Here is a 24,791-nt window from a genome sequence, read left to right as displayed (position 1 = left end):
GGCATCGAGATCAGTGCAGATATTTAGGAATTAGCAATATATTTGGATACATGATTGACACACCAGTCTTGCCGTTTTGTATGTCTACTTTTCTGTGAGAAGATCTCCTTCTCTATGAATTATATAAGGTAAATCATACTGTACCATTTTGGCAATATGTCTTACTTGGGCATATCTTTTGTTAATTTCTCTGCATTTCAATTAAAAAATATTCCATAAGTGTGTAACTATTATTTGAAAATGTCTACAATGAAGAAGGAAATAATTTAAAGATGGGTAAGACCAAGATGCCTGTAATATTGTAAAATACATTCAGTCTTTGTCCCCATCACCTGGCATACAACTCCTAAAATTTTTGGAGTCTTCAAACTGATGTGTTTTTTCATACGCTAATGTGTTGACTGATGGGTTGCAGCCCCCTAGGTAGCTTTAGGATGGGAGCTGGTCACCAAAAGACCAAGGCAAGATTAGGGGGAAGGGAACGGGGCCCAAAAGTTAAGTTGATCACCAACGGGCAATGGTTTAATCAATCATGCCTATGTAATGAAGCCTCCATGAAAGCCCAAAAGGACTAGGTTCAGCGAGCTTCTGGATGGCTTAACACATGGAGGCTGCATGAGGGTGGTGAGCCCAGGGAGGACCTGAAAGCTTGGCACCTCTTCCCTCATACCTCACCCGATGCACTCCTCATCTGTATCCTTTGCAATACCCTTTATAATAAACCAGTAAGTTTAACTGTTTTCCCGAATTCTATGAGCTGCTCTAGGAAATTAAGCCCAAGGAAAGAACCTTGATTTATAGGCAGTTGGTCAGAAGCACAGGTTAAATAACCTGGAGCTTGTGATTGGCATCAGAAGAAGTGCAGGGCAGTCTTGGGGACTAAGTCCTCAGCTTGTGATATTCTGACACTGTCTACCTGGAGATAGTGTCAGAATTGAATTGAATTAGAGAACACCCAGCTAGTATCTGCTGCAAAATTGCTTGCTTGCTTGCTTGCTTGCATGCTTGCATGCTTGCTTGCTTGCTTGCTTGCTTGCTTGCTTGGTGTGTAGGGGAATAAAAAACCCCACACAGAAGTCTTCTGTGTTGATTGTTGAGAGAAAGGGAAAAGCACTTTGGTTTGGTTTTTATTCCAATATTCTTAATGCCTTAATAATTTTCTGCTTAAATAATTCCAGCAACATTATTACTCTGTCACTGTTAAACTTGTAGGAGCTCAGAGAGTTTGGAATGCTACTTTTGAAATAAAAACATAAAGTGGATTAGATAATGAGCTATATTCTTTCTTAACACCACCTAGTTTTGAAATTAATAACCTGTTAAGGAATCTGCCATGTGTCTAGAAACAATAGACTTCACCGGATCCTTTTTTTCTAAATCATTTGCTGTTTTTCCCTAGGCTTCCTCCAAAGGATTCAAAGCTATCTCTCTTCCTTCCTCCAAGCTAAATAAAAATGTAGGACTGGGACAGTCCTGTCCTATCAGCCTATGTCTCTTGAAATGTACATGTCCCAAGTTCAAGAAAAAACAACCAACGGCAACCATAAACCAACTAGAATGTCTCTGTGCTCCATTTTCAAATCCCAAGAGAATGTGATGGCCAGTGTTGAGCCAGGGGTCCACCTCTGGTCCAATTAGCTCAGCCAGAACGGTGACACTATGGATGAGAAACATTGTCATTAATAGCCACAGGGTTATTTTTGGAGGTAACTCAAATTCACAGATGGCAGCTTATAAAAATAAGTATTTGTGATTCCAAATTCAAACCAAAGCCCACCCCCCACCTTCTTTCTCTTCTATGCTCCATTGCCATCATTAGCTAATTATAGCCACAGAGCTTACCCCTCTGAATCCTTGCCTGGAGAAACTTGTTTCCCTTTAAATGGAGCTCAGCCAACACTTGCTTTTTCTCATGTAAATTTCATACAAACAGGCCCTGAAACTTAAAAGGATATCTTTAAACTCCATTAAATAACACAGTTCCTTAGCAGGAATTTCTCTTGGGAAGGGATGTCTTCTATGCAAATGCTGTGTTATGACAAGCATGACAGACTTGATGGGGATCTGTTCTGACTCATGACATTGCATAAATTGGGTTAGGTGGAATGTGTGCCTGCGTTCTAAGAAAAGCTCCTCGGGGCCTCTGCCCTATTATTTTTGTTAATAGCTCTGAATTATGACTATCTCCTCCTAGGAATGATACACCCCATTTCCACATTGGGTGCGTCATGGAATGTATGTAATACATGATTGCTTACCAGCAAAGCCAAGTGGCCTGCACACATTAAAAACTAATTTGCAGTTGTACTTCTTCCTCTCCTTCTCTTCTTCCCCTAGGCCAGAGTTGGCCTGCCTCACCACCAGAACTTCAGTTTCTCCCAAATGTGATGAGGCCCCTGCTGTTTCCAATTTAACTTTTACCAAAGGGAGGAACCCTAGAATGGATTCTGATCCACACTGTATTCCTCAAACTCGATTCACAGGCAACATTTCTTAAGGGGCAAAGGTTTAACTTGTGCATGTTTTCATCATTATTGGTTATTATCAGAAGTAAAAAATTGGCTCTTTGAGACCATTTTGTACATACTACAAATTCTTAGCTATAAGGCAAATCCAGCTCCTTGTGTTATATTCAAGGAAATTTGAAACAGGACATAGTTTGTAGGAAGTTTTACAATCCACTCAAACAGACTTAAGGAAATAAGAAGAATTTGTTGACTTCTATGAATGAAAATTCCAGCTCCTCCCTCCCATCTGCCCCCATGCAAAGTTAGATCTAAAGATTTGAACATCACTGGGACTCAGTTTCTCTCCACCACTTGGTTCTGTTTTCCTTAGTGTTGGCTTCACTCTCAGGCAGCTTCCCGTAGCCAGTAAAGATGCCTGGCAGCTACAGGATCACCTTTTCCAAACATTAAGACAGGAGAAAGGAAGATCTTCTTCTCCAGTAAATCCAATAAAATCCCATTTCTACAGGCTTAGTTTCAGTCACTGGGGTGAAAAGACCAAGGCACTCTGATTGGCCAAACCTAGCTCATACGTCTGTCATTAGAGCCGGAAAGTGAGATCAACCTACCTGAACTACAGTGCGCGATGCAAGAGATAAGGTATTCTCCAAAGGAAAAGCAAGATGCTGTCATAAAAATAAAGGGCAACATGAACAGCAAAGCCCATTTGCAATATGTGTTGGTCCGCTTAAGCTGCCATAACAAAATACTACAGACTGGTGGCTTAAGCAACGGAAATTTACTTTCCCACAATTTGAGGCAAGATCAAGGTGACAGGGGGCTTGGTTTCTAGGGAGGCCTCTGTTCCTGGTTTGCAGATGGCTCCCTTCTCATTGTGTCCTCACATGGCCTCTTTCCCGTGTGCACACACTCTTGAGGTCTCTTCCTCTTTCTTATAAGGAAAAGAGTCCTATCAGCTAGGACCCCACCCTTATGACCTCATTTAACTTTAATTACCTCCTTCAAGGCCCCATCTTCAAATACAGTCCTGGTACAGGTTATGGCTTCAACTTATGCACCTTAGGGGACAAAATTAAGTTCATAAATAGAATGAATAAGTGATATAACAATTAAGGTCATAAAATTAAATAGAATAAATAAGTGATATAATCCAGATAATAATTAAAAGCAGGGCTGAGGCTGGAAATCACATCATAACTCCTAAAACAATGTTCTCTTTGCCTTATTACCTTTTGATCTCCCTCTGTAAATCTTTGACAAGCTTCTTGTTTGGAGCTAGGGATCAGAAGCTGTCCAGGACAGAAAATGAGCCTAGTCCAAGGTTCTCAACTTCACCACTATTGGCATTTAGGGCCAGACAAATCTTTATTCTTCGGAGATGTGCCGTGCATTGCAGGTTGTTTGGCAGCATCCTACCCACCAGATGCCAGCAGCACATCCTTTCCACCCCCACTCTCCCCAAGTGTGAACAATCAAAAATGTCTCCAGACATTGCCAAATGTCACCTGGGGAGCAAAATAGCCCTAGTTTCAAAACCATTGGCCTAGTTATTTGAGTGTCTTATCTATTATTGGTTTACTACAAAATAGCCATTCAGTATTCTGTCACTCGGATTGCTACTACAAGGAATCCTTGTGCATAAGAATAAATTAGATTCTCAGGGCCCAATTCCAGAGACTATAATTAAGTAGTCATATGTGAAGCCAAAAAATATGCATTTTTGTAAGTCTTTGAAACCAAGCTTCAAAAAGTACTACTGGTCATTTTATCACTAGTTCCTTCATTCAAGGCGTGATTTACTGAGTGTCTACTGTGCCCAGAGTAGTCCTCAAAGCTGGTACACAAAATCACATCTTTCAAAGAGCTTTCATACTGGAGGAGAAGACAGACAAGAAACATAATAAATAAGTAACAAATAAGTGACAAACCTAATTGGAAGAAGGGATTGTCAAGAGCAGGGGTAAAGTAAATTTGTAAATAGAGTAGACGGAGTTAACCTCAATGATGGAGTCACATATGAGCAGATACCTGGAGGATTTGAGGAAGTGTGCCATGCATGTAACTGGGGGAAGAGCATGTCAGAGAGAAAATAGCCCATGAAAAGGCCCTGAGATGGATGTCCGCCTGACTTATTCAAGGAGTAGCAAGAAGATGACATGACTGAGTGACGTAGAGTGAGCAAGAGGAAGAGGAAGATGAGTTGAGAGCTGAGAGGTAATGAGGGCCATGTCATGCAAGATATTATCTAATATTATCAGGACTTCATACAATGAGGAGCCGGGAAAGAGTTTTGAGCAGAGGCACGACATGATTTAACTGATGTCTGGTTTCTATATTTAGAATACTCAATGGGAGGAAATGAGAAAAGAGAGACCGGTTAGGTGATTATTAGAATTGGCAACAAGGAATTCATTGGTGACATTGCTGAAAGTAGTTTCAGTGGGGTCTGGAGGAACACCTGGAAAAACTGGTTGAATAAGTTCAGGGAGAATGTGGAGACCATTAGCACAGATCATTCTTGGAGGAGGTTTGTAAAAGCAGAGCAGATAAAGGAAGCTTTAGCTGGAGGGAGCAATGGAATCAAGGAGGATTGTTTAAAGGTGGCAGAGAGTGCAGCGTGTTCTACACAGCTGGGAACAATCTAGTAGAGGAGCCAGAATTGATGACGTAGGGGGAAGAAAGCAGGGAATTAACTGCAGGATGGGCTCTTGTACACAAGGGAAAGTGTTGCCTTTGGGGAGAAACGTGGCTGGTTTACCTACGGTGACAAGAAGGAAGACACAGCATATAGACACACCTACTGAAAGGTAAGTGGTTGTGGAGATGGGAGTTTGTGGAAGTTCTCTTGTTATTGCTTTAATTGTCTCTGAAGGAAACAGCAAAGTCATCAAAGAATGATGAGCAGAAGGAGATGTTAGCATTTTGAGAAGGGAGGAGGTGTCAGGAAGTATGTGGGAGACTGAACCAATGTGTTAATAATGCCAAGCAGCACGGCTGAACACCAGAAGGTGGGTCAGAGGATAGGAAAATGATGTGATCAAAGCACTTTCTGCAGTGTGTGTGTTGGGAGACTACCAGCAGAATGAAGTTGCCAGCACTGGACGTTGTTTTAAGGAATGTGTTTAGGACAGACAGACAGGAAGGATGCTAAATCACTGAGTCTTGGGCAGCCTAAGAGAATAGTGGAGAGGACAAACCTAGGCTGGGAGAATTGAGAGGCACTCGAGAAAAATGTTTGACCCAAGTTTGATATGGCTCTTGGGCTAGTTCTTAGTTCTCTGGTAAATAGGTTTTTTACTTCTCACTCTCACCCCACCAGGGTTTTCTGGGGGAAAGACTGCAAGAAGGTCTTTGATAGCCATTGAACCTCTTTGGAGAACAGCTACCATAAATTACCAAATGGTGGTCTAGCATTCATACCAGCAGAGTTGGGGAAACGTGTCTTTTAAAGTTGAGATAAGCTGGGCCCAGTGGCTCACACCTGTAATCCCAGCACTTTGGGAGGCTGAGGCAGGCAGATCACTTGAGCTCAGGAGTTTGAGACCAACCCAACATGGCAAAACCCTGTCTCTACCAAAAATACAAGAAATTAGCCAGGCATGGTAGGGCGTGCCTGTGGTCCTGGCTACTCAGGAGGTTGAGGTGGGAGGATCGCTTGAGCCTGGGGGGCAGAGGTTGCAGTGAGCCAAAATCACACCATTGCACTCCAGCCGGGGTGACAGAGTATCTCAAAAAAAATAAAGTGGGGATGCTTGTAATATAGTGATTAATATATGTTGAATAACACAGAAGTGAATATTTCCTTCAGCAAATAAAATCAGATGGAAATGCATTTTTCCAAAACTATAATTTTCAGAAGAGCAGTGAGCCATCCGCTCCTCACCATCCTTGCATAAATGAAGGCCCAACAGGATCAATTAAGCTCATTTGTTGACACAGCCTATTAAAATGCCTCCAGGCCTCTAGGAAAAAAAAAATGAGCCCAGAATGCACTGTGCACAAAGAGAAAACTGATGGAGGAAAATAGATTAGCAAACGAAATTGAATCTGAGAGGCAAGACTAGAGGTTGAAAGGACTTAATTTGAAAATTGTATATAATTTTAGCATAAACTTATGCTAAAAAGAGGGCTGCCTTTCTGTGTGTTCACTTATGTGCTTTTTAAAAAGTACTTTTCTTAGTTCACACCTTATAATGTGTGTATCTAAATAAGCATTGTTTCCTTCAAAATAGTTGTCTTTGAAGTTTGGCACTTGTTCTAGCAATGTTCACAGGAGGTGCTGTCAGAACTCATGGAACATCCTTTTGCACATGCCAGTATTATCCCATTTCCATCTGGGAGGATTTAACTTTCATAAGAAGCCACAATTTGTTTAGAATCAAAGCTTCCAAATAACATGGCTGATCCAGATAAGCGACTTGGGTTTCTATCAAGAAGAGGCCTGATTTTCCAATGTGGCATGTAAATTTACAGACAATTTGCAAAGTTGAGATGAGAGGAAAATCATTTCAAAGAAGGGCTATATCACTGGAATATACTTGTAACCCCCTACAACTAAATTTTTGCTAATTAGAAATAGCTTTATATTTTTCTACTTATTATCAACAATTTATACAGACAAAAACTGTATTTAATCCCGTTGCCAAGAAGTACCTATGACTGATATTTTTGTATATTTTTTAAAGTTTGCTTGTACTTGTAGAGTTTGAAATGTTGAGAATTTGAGGAGGAATGGGATTATGCTATATAACAATTTTATTTTGTCATTTGCTTAAATGGGCATCATTCTGTATCAAATATGGAATCATTTTTAATGGCTGCTTGGTATCATGTTGTAGAAGGGTTTCACAATTCATTTAACCAGCCCCCTTCTCATGGGCATATATGTGACATTCACTTTTTTGCTATTATCAATAACAAAACTATGCATGTTGTTGTCATTCACAATTCTCTTATTTACAAAAAGGCCTGAACTTGTTCTTCCCACTTCCTAATCCTCCCTCAGTCTTTCTCTTGAGTTAATGTGCTTTTGAAGGATGTCTAACTTATGGGGTTTCCATGGTCATCATTTTTTGAACCACAAAGAAAGGCAAAGTTCGAATAAGAATGTTCTACTCCATCACCGCTCCTGATGTAGATGCTAGGGATCCTGATCTTAATGTTGTTCTGTTGGCCAGGAGAGGACAAATTCAATTATCACCTGTTGGCTAGACCACAGCTCTAGGCAGCCATCCCCATGGGAACCTGGAGGACAAAATGAACATTCAGTTATAGGTCACTGTGTGATGCCACGGTGCTCTCAGCTCACATAATATGGTGATACAGTCAGAGAGGGAATAGAGGGACCTATTTACGCATTATCTAATCCATCCTCTGCATTCTATAAGCATGATGGACAAGTTCCAGGAAGGTGAAGTTGCCTGCCCAAGGTTGTATGGCACCTGGGAGACAATGTAAAGCCCCACATCATTGAACAGGAGATCCAGAGTTACACCTTGACTGGACCTTCTGGGACCCTAAAACTGCAATCTATGAGCACCTGAGTCAAACTAATTAGTCAAAATGGGGTCATAATACCTATGTCAGAGGATGGTGGTGAAATCCATGAAACAGTAAGTTCTCAACACAGTTATTTTCCAGAATTAGTAAAAGAGTAGCATAGTAATAGTAGTAGTGTTATTGTTGTCATTGTAGCTATTACCATTGTAGCTATGTGGTAGCAATGGTTGTTGTTATTGCATTGTAAGAGCAGTTGTAGAGAAGAGGTTTGTAGTGGTAGTAGCAGTTCGTCTAGTAGAAATAGGCATTGTTTTGTGGTATTGTTGGTGTTGCAGTTGCCATAGCTTTTACAGCGATAGCTGCTGACATGGTAGAATTCAGGCAGAAGGAAGGCAAGATGAGTATTTCTTTTATTTTACCTATCTTACTAAAGCTCCTAATTCATTATTTTGAACCCCAGGTAAAAGGCAGAATTCAGTCTGAGATGTACACATCCTTGTGTGCTTCTATGAGGATACTAATCCTCATTGTTTCCTGCAATGCAAGAAAGCACAAAGTCATCTACTTCTAGTTCACGTCACAGCCTCACTTGCCTCTGATCCCAAGGAAACTCAATTGTTTGGTTAAAGCTATAGGAGTGGCCAAATGTTTAAATAATGAAGTAAATATAATGTTTATCACAGTAACGTTTTTAATTTCTTTTTTCTACTTGCTTTCTTGACAAAATGAGTTCCTTTCGCTAAGTGTGTGGCTTTAAAATTTTAACAGAGAGGGAGAAGAGAAATGTGTCCATGTGTAGGCAATCATAATTCTCATGAATATAACAAGTGGATCCTATCCAAGGTTACATTTTCAAATCTTGTGTATGGATTTATTCATTGACTCCCTACAGGATTAATGGGAATCACACTGATAAATTACAACCCATAACATTTTTTTCAAATTAAGGGCCAGACATCCACTAGGGATGCTCAAAATCAAATTAATTTTTTTCCTATGTTCATATTCAGATATTCTGAAAAAGAAAATAATTATCTAACCTTACAAGAAGGCCTGCAGAACCAGCAAGCAACCCTTTCTGTTGGAATGGTTGGAATGCTCTATCTAGTCTGTGCTTCCTTCAATTCATCTGAAGGTCATTTTAAAAATTCAACATCCAAAATGGTCTTAAGAAATAGCCATGATTTACACGATGGTGCGAATGTTTATTTAATGCACGTTATGTTCCCCACACAGTGCTAGGGGTCTTCCCTTATGCTGTTGCATCAACCTATGAGACTGGTTCAAACAGGATGACTTGGCCTACAGGGGACATTTGGTCATCTCCGGTGACAATTCAGTCACGATTAGAGAGGGTACCATTGGCATCTGGTGGGTGGAAATCAGGGATGCTCCTAAACACCCTACCATGCTCAGGACAGCTCCCACAATAAAGAATTATTCGGCCCAACATGTCAACAGTACTGAAGGTGAGAAATATAGAATTAGTCTTCCTTTTCATTTAACTGTTCATTCCTTCATTTATCACACATTTACTGAGCACCCATAAATGTGTGATTTCCCCACATATATATACAGAATATACAGAATATTTCTTTTTGCAATAAGGAACTCTGAGTATATACACTATTTTTCAAAAGGTAGCTCAGGTATTATCTATAATACAATCCCCAGGAGTGCTTCAAAAATGCAGATTCCTGGGGCTCACCCCACAGCTCCTGAGCTAAAAATCTCTCAGGATAAGGCCCAAGAGATTGCACTCAATTTTTCTTCATTTTAAAATTTAAAAAGTCTGAACTATTAAAAATGTAACATATTTATGACATACCATATAGGCCATTTTAATAAGACAATATAAACAATGATATGGAATATTTGAAAATGTTTAAATAAACTAAATGCACAAAGAATATTTAATTGACTTTTATTCTACCAAGTTTCACAGATGTTAAATTATTTAACATACACAACAACCCTCTTGAGTAAATAAATATTGCTCATATTGCTCCTATTAATACCAATTCAGATAAGCAGAACTGATATCCAAGTTAGCTGAAGACCTACCATTTACAGGGGCCGAGGAACTTGTGCAGGTTCACATGGCTGGGATGTGGCAGAATCAGGACCCAAAGCCCACAGAAACTGCAGTATCCACACTTCCCAACATAAGGGGAAACCTGCCAAATTTCTCAGTCCCTTTCATCTCTCCCAGATCCCGCTGTCTACAGTTATCCCATCTCCTCTTGTTCTCAGCAGGTACCCACCCAGAGACCCCTCCACAGCCCTGTGCCAGCTGCCCAAGGTGACCAGCCTTGAGTCGGGCTCTTTATTTGAATCCTAGTTAGATTTCCAATTCATTTGTTAGAAGTGGAGATAAATTAATATTTCTAAATGTTGACAAGAGGAGAAATTGCTACAATTTACAAACTATACCTGACTCTGTTCTAAAAAGGATATAACCTAAGGAAAGGCTCAGTTCTGAATGTCTGAAGGCACATGTGTGTATGAGAGAGCACCCAAAACTGTTCCTCTAATGCATTCCCCAGGTGATCCTAACACTCGCAGAGTTTGAGGCTCACTTTTTCAGTAGGTAAGAGAAACCATATAAATTACAACATAACCAGCCAAATATTCAAATAGATAAAGTGCTATTTAAATTCAATTTAGCGTTAAAGCTTAATCCTTCCACTATGTGAAATTTCTTTGGCTACCCCACAATGCAACGATCTCTTAAAATATTCATAAAACATAATTGTTCACTAATTGTTTCTGAGAATAGGGTTTTCCTTTTACATCTAGATGTAATCCCTTAGAGTACCATGGCTTCGTATTTCCTGGTGTGTCTCTGGGGTCTACCAAAGACTCAGTCAGCCAGGATTGTGGCCTGACTATTGAATGGCACGGGGCGGGGAAGCAACACAGAATCTATGAAAAAAAAATCAATTTTTCTCAACACTAAGATAAACAGTGAGCTGGTGTCTATCTAAACATGAGTCCCAGGTGGACCCTGGCCCTCTTCCCTTAAATCTATTAGTCCAATCCTAGTATTTAAAAAGTCCTTTTATTAAGGTGGATTTTCCCCCTTTTGAGAGTTTGTCAAAGCAAAAAATAGCAGAACAGATCACCAATTTCTTCAGTGATAGAAGATTTATTACCGGCATATCAATCCTGTTCTCATCTGCCATGATGAAGATCTCAGCTGCTCAGAACTCCCCCTCTGAAAAAATTCTCCATCACTGTCATATGTGGCCCAACAATGAACCTTCCTAGACTGCTTGAGAAGCAGAGGAGACTTGCTCCCTAGGGAATACGTAGATTTTTGTGTCTGCCCCAGTCAGTTGTTTTGTGGGGTCAGTTTTGGAGAATTGGCTGTGGTTGCTCAAATGGTTCCAGAACCATAGAATACAAATACCAGTGACACTGGAAGAGGATATGTAAGATATTATTTTAGAATAATTCAATATTTTACTATGTTTTAGTTTTTTACCAATTGCACAACCCGAATCACTAAATCACCTCTCAAACAATTTTAAGACAACAACTTCTGCTATCACCAACCGAGCTCCCCAGCCCTGCCTGGTACACCGTGTATAAGATTTGAGTGTGCAAATGCAATGCAAACTAAACAATTATGGGTGTGGTACACATGCAATAAAGAACCCAACCAAGTCACCCACTTCCATTTTATGAAGTGCCTACAGCTACAGTTCTTGGAACTGATGAAATGTTCAGACACTAATATACTTTTTGTTATAGTAATGAGGTGAAAAAAAAGAAAATAGAAAGTGATACAAAAGGCCAGGTTTTATTACAAATTTCTTTCTGGCAGTTTGGTTAGATTTAGAAACATTTCATTAAGAGATATGCAGCCAGAGTCCATGATTTGTAAAAGGACGAATAATTTTCCAAAGCAAATACAGGTTCTTTCCCTTTCTTGTCTACTCTGGCGCCCAAATACTAACACTTTGTCTCCTGTGGCTGGTGGGTCCAATTGGAATGACAAAATAAGAAAATTATTCCATTTGGAATTTTGTTTTTGATATTGATCAGTAGAACCAAATATCTGAGTAGCATTAGGAGTAATTTTTTAGATGGTTAAAATAAATGATAACTTGGGGTAAACAACTTAGAAGAAGACATGATGCATGAGGCACGTCGGCCAAAGTTACAAAAGGAAATTGACTTGGCCCTTGTTTAGGCCTCTAGACATGATCCTAAGGTAGAGGTTTTGCTAGAAATGAAATAATACTAAAAAACATAGTCCTTTAGGGCAAACTTTGGGTTTGATCGACAAATGTTTATTTCAGTTTTACAAGCACTGCCCAGATGCCTGTGTTGCTATATTGGGTAAAACCTTGCTTGAAACTGTCAGGCAGGCATATATGTCTTATTGAAGTCCCTTCCAGGCTAGTGAGAGCTCCAGCTGATATAAGCAAGCCACAGGAAAAGGACTTAGGAATGACTCTTGATCTTTCAATGCAGCAAGGAGAATTGAACAAACTACTTCTTTCAGGCTTTTAAAGAAAAATATCCTCACTTATCTTTGACCTCCTGATATTTCTCAGTTTTACCATATTTCTTTATTTGTTGTTTATACTCATGAGATTTCAAGAAATTTGTGAATAGCTGTCAAATGAGAGGAGCTGAAATCCTGGAAATTACCATCTAGGGGCTAAAATACAAGAATGGTATTTCTGAACAAAATGCAAAACTTACATACAGATGGAATATTACTTTTTATGAATCAAGGCATCAAGCAAATCAGGATTAAGTGGAAGGAAATGTCTTTGAAATAACAGTATTTGTGATTTATTCTCATCTGTCATATTTCAAGCTAATTATCTTTGAGGTAAAAAACTAAAAAGATTTAATCTGTTTTTTGAAGTTCATCCCCATCAAATTAGGCAGAATATATATACGGAGCTTCTTGCTGTCGGGACTAGGCTCCAGCAGTTATTTAAAAATTAATAGCAACTGCCTTTGTAATATTTCACTTTTTGACAGACGTCACCATTTACTGATTCCTGAGAAGCTTATAATTGTTCTAATTCTCTAAGGAACCAGCTTTATGTGCCAGCAAACTATTTGCCTCAATTTAAGATCAAAAAGGAAAATCGAGCTTTATCTTAACAGGGTCATTTTTAGGTAAAATATATAATGTATGCAGAATGTCTTCCATACATGGGTAATTATTAAGGCATTAAATGGTAGCAATTGAAAGTTGAGCTCTGGAATAAGACTTATTCTATTTACTATTAGACTTATTCTATTTACTAGTCTATTTACTATTTGAGCAAGTTTTGTATCCCTTACAGCCTCAGTTTTCTGATCAGTAACACGGGAATAGTAACACTGATCTTATGAAGTTGCAGGTAATAAAAAGTGCCTAGAACACAAATAAGTAAACTTTTATTACTATTGTTCTCCTATTTCAAGAATATTTTACTTCTGATAAGAAAAGGGGACAAAGTTACTGAGCACCTAAGTATCAAACTACATAATATGTGTTATATATCTATTCCATTCATGCCTGTATAATAGGGGTTGTGGTCCTCTTTGCAGATGGGAACAATGAAAAGCAGAGGTTAGATAAATGCCATGGTCTCACAGCTACTCTCTAGTCAAGTCAGGATTTGAACTAAAGTTTGGACCCTACAACCCTAGGATCTTATTCACTATTGTGCACTGATACGTGTTCAGTGGCACTCTGGAAAGGAAACAGTGACAGGGACTAAGGAAATCAGGGCCCAGAGAGGCTATGTAACTTTCACAGGACCAACCAGTGACAACACGAAGACTGATTCCAGCCTTCTGACTCCTGCTGGGGCCTGCTTCCTCTGTATTCAAAGCTAGCAATAACAGGCCAAGTCCATCTTGCACTCCAAATCTCCTGCCTCTTCTTCCATGGTATGGTTCAACTAGATCATTCCCCTCCCTTACCAACCCCCCTCCCTGCAAAGATGGCTATTCTAAATTTGGAACACCAAACCTATCTTATATGAATTATCAAATATTTAGCTCTTCTAAATGATTTTTTCTATTTTATTGAGGCTCTTTTATTGACCTGCTACATAGCAGGTTCAATTATTATATAATTGAAGAAACCTATTCCAGTAATACTAACATTGTACTATTTAATAATTAGCATTTTACTGTAGATTCACACAATGAATGCTGGATCTACATGACCTCTTCCTGTACCTGTCAGATATCATGTCTTACTTTTTACCCCCTCACATGTTCATTCCACTCCAGTCAGGCTGGCTCCTTGCTCTTACCTGTATTCCTTCTAATTCTTATCCATGTCTTAGAGCCTTGGCACTAACTTCGACCTGAGATGTTTCTCCCCCAGACAGCCTTATAGGAATCCTGTTGGACCTCTGGGCTTTTGCTTAAATGTCACCTCCTCATCAGTAAGAGCACACCTAACCCCACTTTTTAAAATTGACTGCTACTAAACTTTTGATCTTCCTTCTCTCGCTTTTATGCCTCTTTAACCACCTTCTAAAATATGTAATTAGTCTTATAGCTTATGGCCTATCTTGCCTGGCTACAATGTAATCTCAATAAGGGCCAGAAAGAAGTTACAAGGACAAGAACCTTTGCATTTTATTCTTTAGTGAAAGCAAGCCCTTAGAAGGGTGGCTAGACTACTTATTTGGCAAATGAGTGAATGACTTCTAGTTAAAATTCATGCTTTTCTGATTTTATTGGAGATTAAGTATTCAGACAATGACCAACTTTTTCATCCGGGGGACCAGATAGATTTCCCTTGATTCATGACTTCTTTACATTCTTCAGTGAGACTCAATAGTTACTTCTTTATATATTCCACTCCAATGATGCCATCAACTCCCATCCCTAACAGTGGCTCACAACAACCATGTTTCCCTTCAGCAGGGCCTAATCACTTAGCAGGACGTGTCACTGTTCCGGAGAATAATATTATTTGGGAGTCTTTTTCAGTTTTAATAAAGAACACTATTGATCTTTCTGTATATTTATCTTTTATCTAACCACACAATTCAAATCTGCATCTGTTCTAATAATTTTTCAGTTGATTTTCTTGCATTTTAGGATAGAAAAAAATTTATTGTATAGAAGTTATCTTTTCTGCTAGACTGTCATTTATTTTTTGTGTTGTTGCATTGACTAAGACATCTAGTGCAACATTGAATAACAGCAATAAAATACTAGGCATCAGTAACTTTTTTCCTGACTGTAAAAGCTGCATTTCTCATGTTTCCTTATAAAAGATTATCTATGCTCATAAAATTGATTTTATTCATTGTTTTACTGAGAATTCTATTTAAAGTACTATATGTGGAATTCTATCAAATCCCTTCCTAGCCTCTAGATATATAAAATCTTTTTTTTCTTCCTTGTCCCAGAGGTTAGCAAAACCCACTCTTGTTTTAAAAATGTTATATTGAAACACAGCCTCACCCATTTATTTACATATTACCTAACACTACTTTGGGGCCACAATGAAAGAACTGAGTACTTACAACAGAGATTGCTTTTGCACAGGGCCTAACATATTCACGGGCCTTTTACAGAAAAAAGTTTTTTGACCCTTCTTTTAGCCTATTTATATACATATGAGATTAATAAAACTACAAGTGTTCAACTATTCTGATCCTGCTTTAGTGTAAAACTACAATGTTAATTGTAGCAAAAGTTAATTCTTTGAATACTTTGCTGAATTCATTCAATATTTTCTTTTGGATTTTTAAACTGTTAGGAGACTGGTCCACAATTTTTCAGTACTATTTATAGGTTTTGGAATTAGTTTTGTTACTTTGATAAAAATAAATTGGGAAGGTTTCCATCTGTAATTGGTTAGCTCAGGTTGCCATAACAAACTGCCCCAGACTGGGTCGCTTAAACAACAAATTTATTTCTCACACATCTGGAGGCTGGGAAGTCCAAGGTCTAGGTGCAGGCTGATTCCGTTTCTGGTGAAGGCTTTCTTCCCAGCTTGTAGATGGCTGCTTCCTTATTGTATCTTCATGTGGCAGCAAGAAAAAGAGAGCCCTCTGTCTCTTATTTAAAGTCATTAATCCTACTGGATTAGGGCCATACCCTTAGGACTTGATTTAATCTTAATTACCTCTGAAAGATCCTGTCTCCAAATACACTCACACTGAAGATTAGGACTTCAACATATGAAGTGGGAGAAAAACAAAATTAGTTGATAGCATCATCGTCACACATGCTCCAAAACATATTAAGTAGTTTTGTAGACTCAGCAACATAATATTTTCCTCCTGCTCCTTTGTAGGGCATAGATCTGTTCTACCATTTTCATCTTACTTTGTGAGTATGCTGATCATGAATCTATTTTAAATATTTATCTCAATAATTTCTTTAATTTAGATTTTTAAATAGACATGAGCTTTATACAGCATTTTTTACAATTTAAAAATCTTTTCCAGATATACCATTAAGTTCCTTCTCATTCCAAATTTGTCTTGTCTTTTTTGTAATTCAAACTAGCAAAAATCTGTTTTTTTGTCCTTTTACATATATCCAGCTCTCACAGTTTTCTCTCAAATCTCCATTTTTGATTTTTAATTAATTCTTTAATCTTAATTCTTTCAAACTCCTTGTCAGTTGCTTTATTCTTTTTATATTACTGAACAGAATGTTTATTTGTTGCTATTTTTTGCTTCTCAGTGAACCTGTTGAAGACTAGAATATTTTTTTCTTTTGAAGATTTCTATTCCTGCATACTGTACACCTTAAGTACAAGTCTCATTAACAATACTTTCCAAAGGTCTGTGATTTCACTGTTGAAATGGCTGTACTTCTCATGTTACCTATAAATGAAGACTCTTTGACCTAAGATTCATTAGAAGGTTTCATTTCCAATAGGTTAAACTTTTACTATGTTACCCTTAAATGTGTCTTGCACTGCTTCTGCTTCAGGGACTTTTTGGAAGTTTTCTATTGTCTCTTTGAGTATAGTACCCCTATTTTTCTCTGTGCAGACTCAAGGGGCAGGTCTCTACAGACCACCAAGGCAATGACTCTTCTCATTCTCCATCCAAATGCTTTCTTGCAGTGATGGTTGTTTGTAGGAATATAACAATGTCTTTACAGCTACTTAACACTTTATCTCTGGTTGTAATTGAGCCAGTGCGGGGGAAACATGTGAAATAACCAGCAATACTCAGATACACAGACTTAATATAACCCCTCTGTAAACTCAAGTTCTTCGTATGCAGCTCAAAGACCTCCCCAACTTATCTCAGTGTGTGGGTTACTCAACCTCTAATTACTGTCAATAAGAATTTGATTCATGCTGGGTTTGATTTCTACATAACTTGATGTGAATTTTCTTAAAATGTTATCATTATCACAAATCATGGGCCATTTCAAGGGCAACTGAGAATGGAATATATACACACGTCAGTGTTTGGTGAAACTCTCTACTTGGTCAAATATCAGCTGTGCTCCTGGCTTCTGCTGCTTTCCCACCATTGAAAATATTTGGCAATTTTCTTGGCATCGTCTCACTATTTTCTCACTTTTCCTATAAAGTCTTACATTTTTTCAAAAAGAAATTTACCACTTATTTTAGAATGTTATTTTTTTCCACATTTATTGAGGTATAATTGACAAAAATAGTGTGTATTTAAGGTTTGCAACATAATATTTTGATATACATATACATTGAGAAGTGATTAACAAAATTAAGCTATCAAAATATTAATCACCTTACAATCATCTCTTTTTTGGCAGTAAGAATACTTAAAATTTATTCTTAGCAAATTACAAAGATTGAATACATTTTTTTAATTAAACTTTAAGTTCTCAGATACATGTGCAGAACATACAGAGTTGTTACATAGGTATACACATGCCATAGTGGTTTGCTGCACCCATCAACCTGTCATCTACATTAGGTATTTCTCCTAATGCTATCCCTCCCCTAGCTCCCTACCCACCAACAGGCTCTGGTGTGTGATGTTCCCCTCTCTGTGTCCATCTCTTCTCATTGTTCAACTCCCGCTTATGAGTGAGAACATGTGGTGTTTGGTTTTCTGTTCTTGTGTTAGTTTGCTGAGAGTGATGGTTTCCAGCTTCATCCATGTCCCTGCAAAGGACACAAAATCTTCCTTTTTTATGGCTGCATAGTATTCCATGGTGTGTATGTGCCACATTTTCTTTATCCAGTCTATCATTGATGGGCATTTGGGTTGGTTCTAAGTGTTTGCTATTGTGAAGTGTTGCAATAAACATACATGTGCATGTGTCTTTATAGTAGAATGATTTATAATTACTTGGGTATATACCCAGTACTGGAATTGCTGGGTCAAATGATATTTCTGGTTCTAGATCCTTGAGGAATCACCACCCTGTCTTCCACAATGGTTGAACTAATTTACACTCCCACTGACAGTTTAAAAGCATTCCCATTTCTCCACAACCTCTCCAGCATCTGTTGTTTCCTGACTTTTTAATCATGGCCATTCTAACTGGCGTGAAATGGTATCTCATTGTGGTTTTGATTTGCATTTCTCTAACGACCAGTTATGATGAGCTTTCTTTTTATATATGTTTGTTGGCCGCGTCAATGTCTTTTGGGAAGTGTCTGTTTACATCTGTTGCCCACTTTTTGATGAGTTTTTTTTTCTGGTAAATTTGTTTAAGTTCCTTGTAGATTCTGGATATTAGCCTTTTGACAGATGGATAGATTGTAAAAATTTTCTCCCATTCTGTAGGTTGCCTGTTCACTCTGATGATAGTTTCTTTTGCTATGCAGAAGCTCTTTAGTTTCGTTATATCCAATTTGTCAATTTTCGCTTTTGTTTCCATTGCTTTTGGTGTTTTAGTCATGAAGTCTTTGCCCATGTCTATGTCCTGAATGATTGACTCGGATTTCTTCTAGGGTTATTATGGCTTAAGTCTTATTTTTAAGTCTTTAATCCATCTTGAGTTAATTTTTGTGTAAAGTGTAAGGAAGGGGTCCAGTTTCAGTTTTCTGCATATGGCTAGCCAGTTTTCCCAACACCATTTATTAAATAGGGAATCCTTCCCCATTGCTTGTTTTTGTCAGGTTTCTTAAAGATCAAATGGTTGTAGATACGTGTTATTTCTGAGGCCTCTGTTCTGTTCCATTAGCCTACATATCTGTTTTGGTACCAGTACCATGCTGTTTTTGGTTACTGTAGCCTTGTAGTATAGTTTGAAGTCAGGTAGCGTGATACCTCCAGCTTTGTTCTTTTTGCTTAGGATTGTCTTGGTTGTATGGGCTCTTTTTTGGTTCCATATGAAATTTAAAGTTGTTTTTTCTAATTCTGTGAGGAAAGTCAATGGCAGCTTGATGGGGATAGTGATGAATCTATAAATTACTTTTGGCAGTATGATGATTTTCATGATATTGATTCTTCCTATCCATGAGCATGGGATGTTTTTCCATTTGTTTGTGTCATCTCTTATTTCCTTGGGCAGTGGTTTGTAGTTCTCCTCAAAGAGGTCCTTCACATCCCTTGTAACTTGTATTCCTAGGTATTTTATTCTCTTTGTAGCAATTGTGAATGGGAGTTCACGCATGATTTGGCTCTCTGTTTGTCTGTTATTGGTATATAGAAATGCTTGCAATTTTTGCACATTGATTTTGTATCCTCAGACTTTGAGCATTTAGTCCATTTATATTTAAGGTTAATACTATGATGTGTGAATTGATCCTGTCATTATGATACTAGCTGGTTATTTTGCCGATTAGTTGATGCAGTTTCTTCATAGTGTTGATGGTCTTTACAATTTGGTATGTTTTGCAGCAGCTGGTACTGGTTTTCCCTTTCCATATTTAGTGCTTCCTTCAGGAGCTCTTGTAAGGCAGTCCTAGTGGTGACAAAATCCCTCAGCGTTTGCTTGTCTGTAAAGGACTTTATTTCTCCTTCACTTATGAATCTCAGTTTGGCTGGATATGAAATTCTGGGTTGAAAATTCTTTCCTTTAAGAATGTTGAATATTGGCCTTCACTCTCCTCTGGCTTGTAGGTTTTCTGCAGAGATATCTGCTGTTAGTCTGATGGCCTTCCCTTTGTGGGTAACCCGACCTTTGTCTCTGGCTGCCCTTAACATTTTTTCCTTCATTTTGACCTTGGTGAATCTGATGATTATGTGTCTTGGGGTTGCTATTCTCAAGGAGTATCTTTGTGGTGTTTTCTGTATTTCCCGAATTTGAGTGTTGGCCTGCCTTGCTAGGTTAGGGAAGTTCTCCTGGATAATATCCTGAAGAGTGTTTTCCAACTTGATTCCATTCTCCTTGTCATTTTCTGGTACACTAATCAAATGTGTATTTGGTCTTTTCACATAGTCCCATATTTCTTGGAGGCTTTGTTCATTCCTTTTCATTCTTTTTTCTCTAATATTGTCTTCACACTTTATTTTTGTAAGTTGATCTTTGATCTCTGATATCCTTTCCTCTGCTTGATCAATTCAGCTATTGATACTTGTGTATGCCTCACGAAATACTTATGCTGTGTTTTTCAGCTCCATCAGGTCATTTATGTTTTTCTTTAAACTGATTATTCTAGTTAGCAATTCCTCTAGCCTTTTAAAATCAAGGTTCTTAGCTTCCTTGGGTTAAAACATTCTCCTTTAGCTCAGAGGAGTTTGTTGTTATTATCCACCTTCTGAAGCCTACTTCTGTCAATTTGTCAAACTTATTCTCCATCCAGTTTTGTTACCTTGCTGGCGATGAGTTGTGATCTTTGGAGGAGAAGAAGCGTTCTGGTTTTTTGGAATTTTCAGCCTTTTTGCACTGTTTTGTTTTTCTTTTCTTTTTTTTTTTTTCATCTTCATGGCTTTATCTACATTTGGTCTTTGATGTTGGTGTCCTTCAGATGGGGTTTTTGTGTGGATGTCCTTTTTGTTGATGATAATGATATTCCTTTCTATTTGGTAGTTTTTCTTCTAATAGTCAGACCCCTCTGCTGCAGGTTTGCTGGAGCTTGCTGGAGGACCCTCCAGACCCTTCTTGCCTGAGTATCCCCAGCAGAGGCTGCAGAACAGCAAAGATTGCTGCCTGTTCCTTCCTCTGGAAGCTTTGTCCCAGAGGGGCACCTGCCAGATGCCAGCCAGAACTCTCCTGTATGAGGCGTCTGTCAACCCCTGCTGGGATGTTTCTCCCTGTCAGGAAGCATGGGGGTCAGAGACCCACTTGAGGAGGCTGTCTGTCTCTTAGCAGAGCTCGAGCACTGTGCTGGGAGATCCACTGTCCTCTTCAGAGTCAGCAGGCAGGAGCATTTAAGTCTGCTGAAGCTGTGCCCACCACCATCCTTTCCCCCAGATGCCCTGTCCCAGGGAGATGGGAGTTTTATCTATAAGCGCCTGACTGGGGCTGCTGCCTTCCTTTCAGGGATGGCCTGCCCAGAGAGGAGGAATCTAGAGAGGGAGTCTGGCTACAGTGGCTTTGCATAGCTCTGGTGGGCTCCACCTAGCTTGAACATTCAAGCCGGTTTGTTTATGCTGTGAGGGAAAAACCACTTACTCAAGCCTCAATAATGGTGGACACCCCTCCCCACACCAAGCTCCAGCATCCCAGGTCAACTTCAGACTGCTGTACTGGCAGTGAGAATTTCACAACAGTGGATCGTAGCTTGCTGGGCTCTGTGGGGTTAAGATCCACTGAGCTAGACCACTTGGCTCCCTGGCTTCAGCCCCCTTTCCAGGGGAGTGAATGGTTCTGTCTCGCTGGCATTCCAGGTGCCACTGGGGTATGAAAAAAAACTCCTGCAGCTAGCTCAGTGTCGGCCCAAATGACTGCTCACTTTTGTGCTTGAAACCCAGGGTGTAGGCACCCAAGGGAATCTCCTGGTATGTGGGTTGTGAAGACCATGGGAAAAGCATAGTATCTGGGCCAGAATGCACTGTTCCTCACAGCACAGTCCCTCACAACTTCCCTTGGCTAGTGGAGGGAGATCCCCAACCCCTTATATTTCCCAGGTGAGGCAATGCCCCACTCTGCTTTTGCTCACCCTCCCTGGGCTGCTGTACCCACTGTCTAACCAGTACCAGTGAGATGAGCCAGGTACCTCAGTTGGAAATGCAGAAATTACCCACCTTCTGCATTGATCTTGCTGGGAGCTGCAGACTGGAGCTGTTCCTATTCAGCCATCTTGCCAGCCTCACAGATTTAAGAAGTTTTTATTAACTGTTGTCATCACACTGTACATCAGGTCTCCAAAAAGGATTTATGGCTTTTTTTCCCCTGGCTAGGACCTCCAGTACCATGTTTAATACTGGACATCCTTCTGTAAGCATTTAGTTTTTTATCTTTATTATGTTTGTGCTAGTATTTTTTAAATTTATTTTTGTCATGTAAAATACATATTTAATATAAAAGTTACCTCTTTAACTCTTTATGTGTACAGCCCAGTGGCATTAGATATAGTCACAATATTGTATAACCATTACCACTATCTCTATCCAGAACTTTTTTTACTATCCCAAACATAAACTCTGTACCCATCAAATAATAATTCCCCATCTGTCCCTCCCCTCAGACTCTGGTAAACTCTAACTTTCTGTGTCTTTGGATTTGCCTGTTGTAAGTGTCTCAAATAAGTGGAATCATACAATATTTGTCCTTTTGTGTTTAGCTTATTTCACTGAACATGATAATTTCAAGGTTCATTCATGTAGTAGCACATACCAGAATTTGTTTCCTTCTTATGGCTGAACACTGTTCCATTGTATAGATATACCACATTTTGTTTATCCATTCATCTGTTGATAGACATTTGAGTTGGTACCACCTTTTGGCTATTGTGAATAATCCTGCTATGAACATTTATGTACAAATATCTGTTTGAGTTCCTGCTTCCATTTCTTTTGTGTATATACCTGGAGTAGAATTGCTGGATCATATGGTAATTGTGTGGGAATAGAATGGTAATTCTTTATTTAAGGTTTTGTGGAACTACCAAACTGCCACTAAGCAGTGGCACCATTTTACACTCTAAACAGCAATGCTCAAGGGTTCCAGTTTCCCTATATCTCACCAATACTTATTTTCCAGTTTTTTATAATAGCCTTCATAATGAGTGTGAAGTGATATCTCACTGTGATTTTGATTTTGATATTTGCTAATGATCAGTAGTGTTGAGCATATTATGTCTTATTAGTTATTTGTATAGATTATTTGGAGAGGTACCTATTGAAGTCTTCTGCTCATTTTTTTAATTGTGTGGTTGTTGAGTCATAGAATATTCTGGATATTAATCACTTATTAGGTAATATTTGCAAGTATTTTGTCCCATTCTTTGAATTCCCTTTTCACATTCTTGTTGGTGTTCTTTGATGCACAGAAGCATTACATTTTGATGAAGTCCTGTTTATTTATTTGCTTTTTTGTTGCTATTTATTTATTTGTGCTTTTGGTGTCACATTTTTAAAAATCAGTGCCAAGTCTAATGGATGAAGATTTTCTGCTATGTATTCTTCTAAGAGTTTTATAGTTGTAGCTATTATCTTTGATTCCTTTTGAGTTCATTTTTGTATATGGCATAAAGGTCCAACTTCATTATTTTGCATGCAGATATCCAGTTTTCCCAGTGTTGTTCGTTGAAAAGACAAGTCCTGGGCTGAGCATGGTGGCTCACACCTGTAATCCCAGCACTTTGGGGGAGGCCAAGGTGGGTGGATCACTTGAGACCAGGAGTTCGAGACCAGCCTGGCCAACATGGCAAAACCCCATCTACTTGTGAGGCTGAGGCAGGAGAATCACTTGAACCTGGGAGGCAGAAGTTGCAGTGAGCTGAGATCGCACCACTGCACTCCAGCCTGGGTGATAGAGACTCCGTCTCAAAAAAAAAGAAAAAAAAATCAATGAGCCATAATTATGAGGGTTTATTGCTGGGCTGTTTTTTCCCTTAGTCTGTGCCTTATGCCAATACCACACTGTTTTGGTTAGTATAGTTTTGTGGTATAGTTTAAGATCAGAGTGTATGATGTCTCCAACTTTGTTCTTTTTCAAGATTGTTTTGGTCATTTGGAGTTTCTAGAGATTACATATGAATTTTAGGATGCCTTTTTTTTTCTTTTCTGTAAAAAACTCCATTGTGATTTTGATAAGACTCGCATTTAATTGGTAGATTTCTTTGGGTAATATTGTCATCTTAACAATATTCTTCCAAATCATAAACATAGAATGTCTTTCCACCTAATTATGTCATCTTTAATTTTTTTAGCAGTTTATAATTGTCAATGTACAGATCTTTTGTCTCCACAGTTAACTTATTCCTAAGTATTTTATTCTTTTTGATGCTACTGTAAAAAAATTGTTTTCTTAGTTTCTTATTTGGATTGTTCATTGCTAGTGTATAGAAATGCAACTAATTTGTGTGAATTGATTTTGTATCCTGCAACGTTGCTGAATTTATTTAATGGTTCTAAAAGTTTTTTGTGGAATCCTTAGGGTTTCCTATGGATAAAATCATGTCATCTGAAAGCAGAGACAATTTTACTATTTCCTTTTCAATATGTATGCCCTTTTATCTAATTGCTCTAACTAAACTTCTTGTACTATATTGAATAGAAGTGGCGAAAGCTACCCTTCTCTTCCTCCTTATCTTAGAGGAAAAATTTTCACACTTTCAACATTGAGTATAATGTTAGGTGTGATTTTTTCATATATGGCCCTTATCATGTTGAGGAAGTTCCCTTCTATTTCTAGTGTATTGAGTATTTTTATCATGAAAGGGTGTTAAATTTTGTCAAATGATTTTTCTGTCAATGGAGATGATTCTGGTTTTTTGTTTTTTGTTTTTTTTTTTTAATGGAATCTCACTCTGTCGCCCAGGCTGGA

At 38.6% G+C, this 24,791-nt stretch overlaps 1 long non-coding RNA gene across 1 annotated transcript in view; it reads right to left on the bottom strand.

Annotated features, from left to right (window-relative positions):
* Positions 1 to 7,207: 7,207 nt before the first annotated feature.
* The window catches only part of LOC129058555 (uncharacterized), a 35,857-nt gene continuing 18,273 nt past the window's right edge, over positions 7,208 to 24,791 (bottom strand). The window contains exon 3 of the long non-coding RNA XR_008523723.2: positions 7,208 to 7,712. This is a non-coding gene — a long non-coding RNA (uncharacterized LOC129058555). The remainder of the gene's footprint in view (positions 7,713 to 24,791) is intronic.

The sequence above is a fragment of the Pongo abelii genome, chromosome 2 (assembly GCF_028885655.2).
Source record: "Pongo abelii isolate AG06213 chromosome 2, NHGRI_mPonAbe1-v2.0_pri, whole genome shotgun sequence".
Lineage (NCBI taxonomy): Eukaryota > Metazoa > Chordata > Mammalia > Primates > Hominidae > Pongo > Pongo abelii.
This window is presented reverse-complemented; position numbering and strand designations above follow the sequence as displayed.